Source organism: Pteropus alecto, unplaced genomic scaffold, assembly GCF_000325575.1.
Source record: "Pteropus alecto unplaced genomic scaffold, ASM32557v1 scaffold20, whole genome shotgun sequence".
Taxonomy (NCBI): Eukaryota; Metazoa; Chordata; class Mammalia; order Chiroptera; family Pteropodidae; genus Pteropus; species Pteropus alecto.
The window spans coordinates 46,551,290-46,558,775 of record NW_006436298.1 but is presented as its reverse complement, the minus strand read 5'-3'; positions in this window follow the sequence as shown (position 1 = coordinate 46,558,775).

Here is a 7,486-nt window from a genome sequence, read left to right as displayed (position 1 = left end):
ATTGTCTATTGACTAGATATTCTCATTTGGGAATGGTCATCATAACTGGAAGATTTTAACTATATCTGAACCTAGTTATTGGCAGACAGTGGATTATAATTCTTATCATCACAAAGATATGTTCAAAATTATAAGATGCTAGAACTGGAAGCAACTTGGGAGATATGGCCTCTCCATGGTATAAATGCGTAGAAATCTCAGAAGATCACAATGCTAGTGTTAAGTTCAAATTAGAATTCATATATTTCAGAATTCTGGCCCAGTGGTTATTGTTACACATTTGGATTGGCCAAAGTGGAGATAAATATAAAACGATTGGGTCCAATCTTGAGAAGTCAAGAGGTACAGAGAAGAGAAGCAATCAAGGAACTCTAGGGAAATGAGCTCAAGTCTGGAAGATCAAGGAACAGAGAGAAGAAACATTGAGAAGGTTGAAGAGTTAAGGATCGGCTATCAAAGTGGATGCTAAATATGACAGCAGGAACCCAAGATAGAGTCTGTACTAAAAGAAGTCAGGATTTAGGCAAGAAGTTTAGAAACAGGCTCAAAATCACAGCAAGAATAATAGAGGTTGAGGTTGCCTCTTAGAATCAGTGAATGTTGTGCTTCCTATGTAAGCTCAGACTGGAGTCAAAATGTGATTTGGCTAGAGTTAGGCAGACACAGGGTGGTGGAAGCTGCTGTTGATAGTCAATACAACTTAGTAGGAACTTCGATACATAATACAGTCCTTGGGGGAGACCCTTGTAAAGGGAAACCCTAACCAGATGTTCTGATTATCACCATTAGTGAATAGATTGGAATATTAGTACAGGGTTTATTGGTTCCTGCAAGGTTCTCATGGTGATTAAAATGAGTGCCAGATGGCTCTCCTGACCTAGATAACTAAGGAAACATTGCCCAGTGCCTCATTTTTGTTATCTATAAGAAAAATAGCAAAAAAATAAATAAAGTTTTGAAAGGATCTGCTATTACTGTCACTTCAAATGTTGGTATGATATTCACCTCAGGAAGATTATTATTTTTATTCTATGGATAATGTACATTGTATATGCACTTAATTTTCTCGATACTAACCTAATAAAACAATTTTATCTCCTTTGCTTTATAATAGTATCTTACAGTGTACACTTTCCTTCCTGAAAAACATAGAAGTCTTAGAAATGAAATACTGTAGGTGAATTGATAGAGATGAAATAGAAGAATAACTAAATTTATTTTTTAAATTAGATGAAATATATGTTTTAAAAACCATTTTGTATTTAAGAAAAATTCTATAACATGTATGAAGGATTTCCAATTGTGTTTTCACATAGTCATGGGTTTCCAGAAAAGAAAATTTTAGATAGCATAGTAATAATTTTTGACATATAACTGTTTGAGTTAGAAGGAAGCTTTATGCTCACTCTATCCAACCTTCCACTGCAACTCAGAATCACATATAATTAGTTGTTTCCAATTCCTTTGAAGAATTGATTCGATAATATAATAATTGTTGTTCGTGTGTCATTTTACAAAAGTCAAAGCTTCAAGTAATCAGGTAGCCATTTCAAATGGTCTTTCTGTACCAGAAAATTTTGTTTTAGTGTATTTGGTTATTTAGAGAAACCAAAGAATCCCACAACTCATTATAGCCCTGGGCATTAGTAATGGTCTAATCTCAATAGAATTTCAAATTGTGTTACTCATGTGAAATCTATGATATCCTAATTTTTTTTTTTTTTTTTTTGAGAGCAAGAACAAGCACTGAAATCTCCTTCAGAGAGATTTACAGCATTAATAACCATAGGCTATTTTAAGTCACAGTCCATCTTTATGGAAGAAGTACAGATTAAACAGCAATTCTTTTATTTCTTTTCCTTCTAAAATTGTAAACTGATATTTCACATAGAAGTTATTTGAAGAAAACAGTGCATTCACACTTCAAGAATATGCCTAAGGTCATTATTTCCCTTTTTTATTCTTTCCATCTGTGATCAAATGTTCAATTAAAAAAAAAAAAGGATTCCACCAAATTTATCAAATCCAAGCAGGGCCTAAAATTTAAAGTTATTTGGTAGTCAGAAGTACACAGTCCTCCACATAAACACAATAGACTGTCGGTTTTGTCGGGGGAAACTGAGAATGCCTATAGATGAGACACAGGATCTAAAGATCTGTATAGGAATGTTTACAGCAACATTATTCATAGTAGCCACAGATTGGTAACAGCCCTAGACTCTATAAATAGAATTAATAAACAAATTTGGGTATGATTATAACAGAACATCCCTCTGCAATAAAAAAGAGCAAACTACCAATATGCCCAACAATATACTAATTGAAAGAAACCTTACATAAGAGTATATACTATGTAGTTTTATTTTCATGACATTCTAGAAAAAACTAATCTATGGTGGGAACAAAAATAAGAACAGTGTTTGTTTCTAGATGGCTGAGGGTAATATTGACTGGAAGTGGGTATGAGGGAACTTTTTGAATAAGGGTAATGTTGGTTATCTTGCTAGGAGTTGTAGAAACAGAGATGCATGCATTTTTCAAAACAATGCACAGTTAAGGTGTGTTTTTTTTTTTCATTGTATGTCAATTTCATATCAAAAGAATAAAATGTAAACAAACACTGAACTCTAGTAGATGATATGCATAATGAAGTGTTTAGGGAAAAATGTACTAATGTCCTCATTCTACTTTGAGATGCATCAAAAAATAAGATCAATGTCTAAAAGGATGGATAAACAGATGGATAGGTGATAAAGCAAGTACAATAAAATGTTAATGGTAGAAACGAGGTGATGGGTATACAGATGTTGCTTGGAATATTCTTCAACTTTGCTGCATGTCTGAAATTTTTGATAACAAAATGTTGAAAAGATAGGAGAGGAGTCAGTCTTGAGAAAATATATCTATGAATCTATAGGTGATTTTTCTTAAGAAATCATAGCCTACCGACATGCTGTTTCATGTATTGAAATACATGGAGACATCACAAAAGTGTTCAATTATCCACATTAGCCTGAGGGTGATTGAATTCCTTACCATGCATGTCTGAATTGTGAACTTTAGTAAACTAAGATACCACAATGTCTTTTTTTCTACATAATACATATTCTTAGGCTTTTTCTTTAAAGTGTACCCCCATTAACTGACACTGATGGGTTTATTTAAATTTAGAAACCAAAAGAAATGAAAAAATTCTTAGTTCCAGAAATTTTTTAATAGTTCCTACTAGATTTTGTTGTTTGTTTTATAGCCAAGACTGGTGTTTGGCTTACTGGGAATTAAAAAAAAAAAAAAGAAGACATTTTATCCACTATCCCTTAGAGAACAACCATCCAGAAATCTTAAACAGGTTCTCTCTACTGTAAAAAAAAAAAAAAAAAAAAAAAGGAAAAGAAATCTGGTCATGTAGCTTTTCAGCAATAAGTAAAAATACTTACTCTGATTTATCTGGAGCCTGGTTTGTCTCAACATGATTCCTTCAAACACCTCATTACTAGGTTGCTATTTAGTTTCTCGAAGGCTATTGCCATCTGCAATTTTCATAGCTTTTAGAAAACGGAGGACAGTCCATATGTGGGCTGCGGGATGATTGATAGTATAGTCACATTTTTGCAATTTGTGAAAGAATGACAACTCTCTCAAGACATTGTTCATTGTGAGCCAAATTCAACATATCCTTCTAAATGTTTCTTTTGACCTAGATTTATCTGTTGAATAAATGATCTTTCCATATTGTCTTATATAATGTCAAATCTTTATGCAATGTTGTCTCTGGCCTTTAAACCTCCTTGGCTGTTCCATTTCTGCAATTCTGACCTGCAAGGTCAAAGACGGAACTGTTTTAGCAGCAACCGGAATCTGTGCCCTGGATTTGTGCTGGTTTGTTATTGATGGAGTGTAAACAACATGCAGTCCCTTAGCCATAATTTCTCAGATTTGATCCTAGCAACATTTAGCTACATAGCCATTAACAGCTAAGAAATTTGATGAAAATTTACTCCTCCTCTTCCTCCTATTACTCCTACTGCTAATAATAATGTCATCTTTCACTATTCATCATGGTCCAGGCATTTTGATGGTTAACCTGCTATCTTTTTTTCTTTTCTTCACTATATATCTTTAAAAGAACAAGATTGACTTTGTAATTGCTCTCCTTTCATCCCTCTTCTCCCAAATTTCTATTCCCAAAAGATGGAATTCTTTGGACCAAAAAAAAGTCTCATGAAGCAGGAGAAATAACCACTAATATGTTGTTTATATAATATGATTTTTTAAAATAATAAGACAGTTGAGATATCAAAGATAGACAGTATCAACATATGCTCCATTTGATCTCTTTGATTGTTAAAAGTCACACTGTAAAAAAAATGCCTTTTTAGTATGAAAAGTAAGAGCCTCTATACAAATTAGCTGAAGTAGTATTCTACAAATAGCTCGTAATATATCCAAAAAGGAAAAACTTCCTCTTATCTGTCACTTTCACTAAGCCATGAACCTCGAGTATATAAGTGAGTCACATGCGCTCCTTTATCTTTATTCTGTCCTTTACTCTTTTTGTTGTTTATAAATAGAAGTTTTAACATTAGGAAAAACTGCATGATTGTTCTGATTTATTTCATACCAAGTTTATGTCTATGCGTGCCATTTTTGTGTGCATTGGCACAAATCTATTCAGTTACCATTTGGAGTAAAGAACCTTTCTTTTCTGCAATATTTGGGATGCTGGAGACTTCAGTTTTGTCTAGTTGTTTTATTGTTATCTGTTTTTTTTTGGTCTATGTTACATTTTTTGTTTATTCTATATCCCTATAAAAGTCTGTTTACATAACATAACATTTTAAAACTAGAAGGGACCTTTGAAATACCTAGTATAAGACTCTTCTAGTTACAATGAATGAGATCCAGACCCATGAAATCTCACCTGGAACCCGTGAATCCTGACTTCCTGACTCTCTTCTTTTTACAGGGCTGTATATGATTTTAAACTATTTTTATTCTTCAACTGCTGTCTTTACTTCATAGATAAGGCAATTATTAATTCTCTGCAGATAAGAGTTGTGTAATGTACATTAGGATTTTAAAGAATTTTTTTTGAATTTATATTTCTTATGGAGTCTAAGAATATAACTTGGAAACTAAACTTTTAAAAGTAATTTGAAAAGCACTGTATAATTCTTCCCCTCTTCCTCCCTCCCTCCCTTTATCTCTCTCTCCCTCCGTCCTCTTCTTTTTCTGCCCCTTTCTATTTCCCTCTCCACCCCTACCCTGGTACTATACTAGACACTAAATGTACAAAGATGGATGAGGCATGGGCCCTGCTTTGAGGAGCTCATGCTCCTTAAGGAAGACAAAGATGTAAACCCATGATGTGTGAGCTCAGCAAAGGGTAAAGGAGACTTAGAAGAATGACAGAGGAATGCTGGAGGAAGCGTGAACTTCAGTCACACTTAAACTGAATTTTTAAGGATGTAGAGGGATTAGCTCATAAAGGACAGAAGAGAGATCTTGGTAAATAAATATCATTTGCAACAGCCAGATGCCAAGTCAATAAATTTTCTTTTTTACGTTCAACTGGATAGTTCCAAAAGCTATCAATTGCTACATTTGCTATCACAAATATATTCACTATGCTCACCTTTTTCTTCTCATGAAATATATGTAAGCAGCAGTTAGGAGGGAGGGGGCACAATGTGGAGAATAGAGATTACTAAATATGGAGTCAGAAGTTCTAGAACCCACTCTCGGCTCCATTCCTCTTTAGGTATCTGATCTTGAAAATAGCATTTAATGTCACTTAAGTCTACTCAACCTGTAATTGATAGGACCTTTAATTGTACTTCTTTATAACATAATGATGAACATCACATGAGAAATAAGAAAGTACTAGAGAAGGTATGCAGCATTATGCAGATATCTATTGTTACTTACATACAGTGTTCATAGTCCTCTGTTTACCATAGTCCTAATGTTCGTCTATACCTCTAGGGAAGGAAGGAGCCTGTGCTGTATCTCAAACTGATAAACCCATGTCAGCACATAGGATTTGACTTTCCTTTACAGTTCTTTTCACACTTGTATTTTTAATGTTTACTTTCTCTGTTAGGTCTTAGATTGTCTTATTCACCTCCATCTTCCCTGCACCTAATAAATTACCAAGGAATATGCTGAAAGGGGCAGGGAGAAATGATGTAATCCTTAGAAAATATTTTCTATCTAAGAAAAGAATGGAATTTTAAAAGCTGAATTATATAACTAATTGATAAACTTTTCACTAGCTCTAGAGACATAATTTTTTTTTTTATTATACACAATACTATTTGATCGGAGAGGTTAATTTCCAGTGGGGTTTCTTAGATGGTGCTTTTGGTCAACTGTAATCCTTTTTGAACATGCACGGGAATATTGTTAGCCACATTTCATTTCATCAGTATATACTTGCTAGACACTATAATATAGGCTTATGGCATTGAATTATGTATTGTGCAGGGAAACAAGAAGTACCTAATAGAAGCCTTTCATCCTGTATAAAGTTATCTAACCGTACAAAACAACAGGTGCCTAAGTGTGCAGTGAGGAATCCAGGCCAAAATATTACAGTAGTTTAAAGGAGGGAGAGTGGTGGGATGATGAGAGAGTGATTTCATAGAGCATTATAATAGTGACTAACATTTATTGAATACTTGCCAAGTGCCAGGCACTGTTCTAAGCTTTTTACATATATTAGCCCATTTAATGTGCACAACAATATTTGAGTTAGGTACCATTATATTATTTTAAATACAAGGAAATTGTGCCTGAGTGAGGTTAAATAACTTGCTAATAGAGCTGAGTCTGACTTACACAGTATTACTCAAGTGCCTACACTCTTAATTACTATACTGTGCCTTCTGCGATTGAATGTTCCGGGCTGAGTCAGATGTGACTGCTCATAGAAAAGGACACTAACGAAGGATGAGGGGAGAGTGAGTAAGAGCAAAGACATAGAGGTGAGATAAGAACAGCCCAGCTGGAATGTGGGGTCCCTGCTAAAGAATAGTGCAAGTCTCATCTGGAAAATTCAGATGAGCTCATACTAGGAAGCCTTGAGTGATAAGCTGAATAGTTAGACTATGTTGTCTGGGCGGTGAAGGCTGGATATGCAGTTTTCAGTCAAGTTTGAAAACATTATTACAGTATGTAAAGGTTTACAATAGGATCTGTACCTTCTAGCCATTGAGGCAAATTTCATTTTTCCAGAAAAAAAAAAAAGAATGTGCCCATCTCTGAAAATTCTGTTGTTGCCTGTCTCACCAGCATCCATTGCACTCTTCCTAATAGCCCCTGATTTCCATTTAGGTATCCATGATTTTTCCATGACTAAGCCAGTCGGTGACTCAACCCTCTGATAAGAGGGACGTTCAAATTTACATTAACCTTAGGATTTGTGTGTACAGACGAGCTCACCCGAGAATGAATTTAACACAATGAAAAAAATAATAAGTGGAGC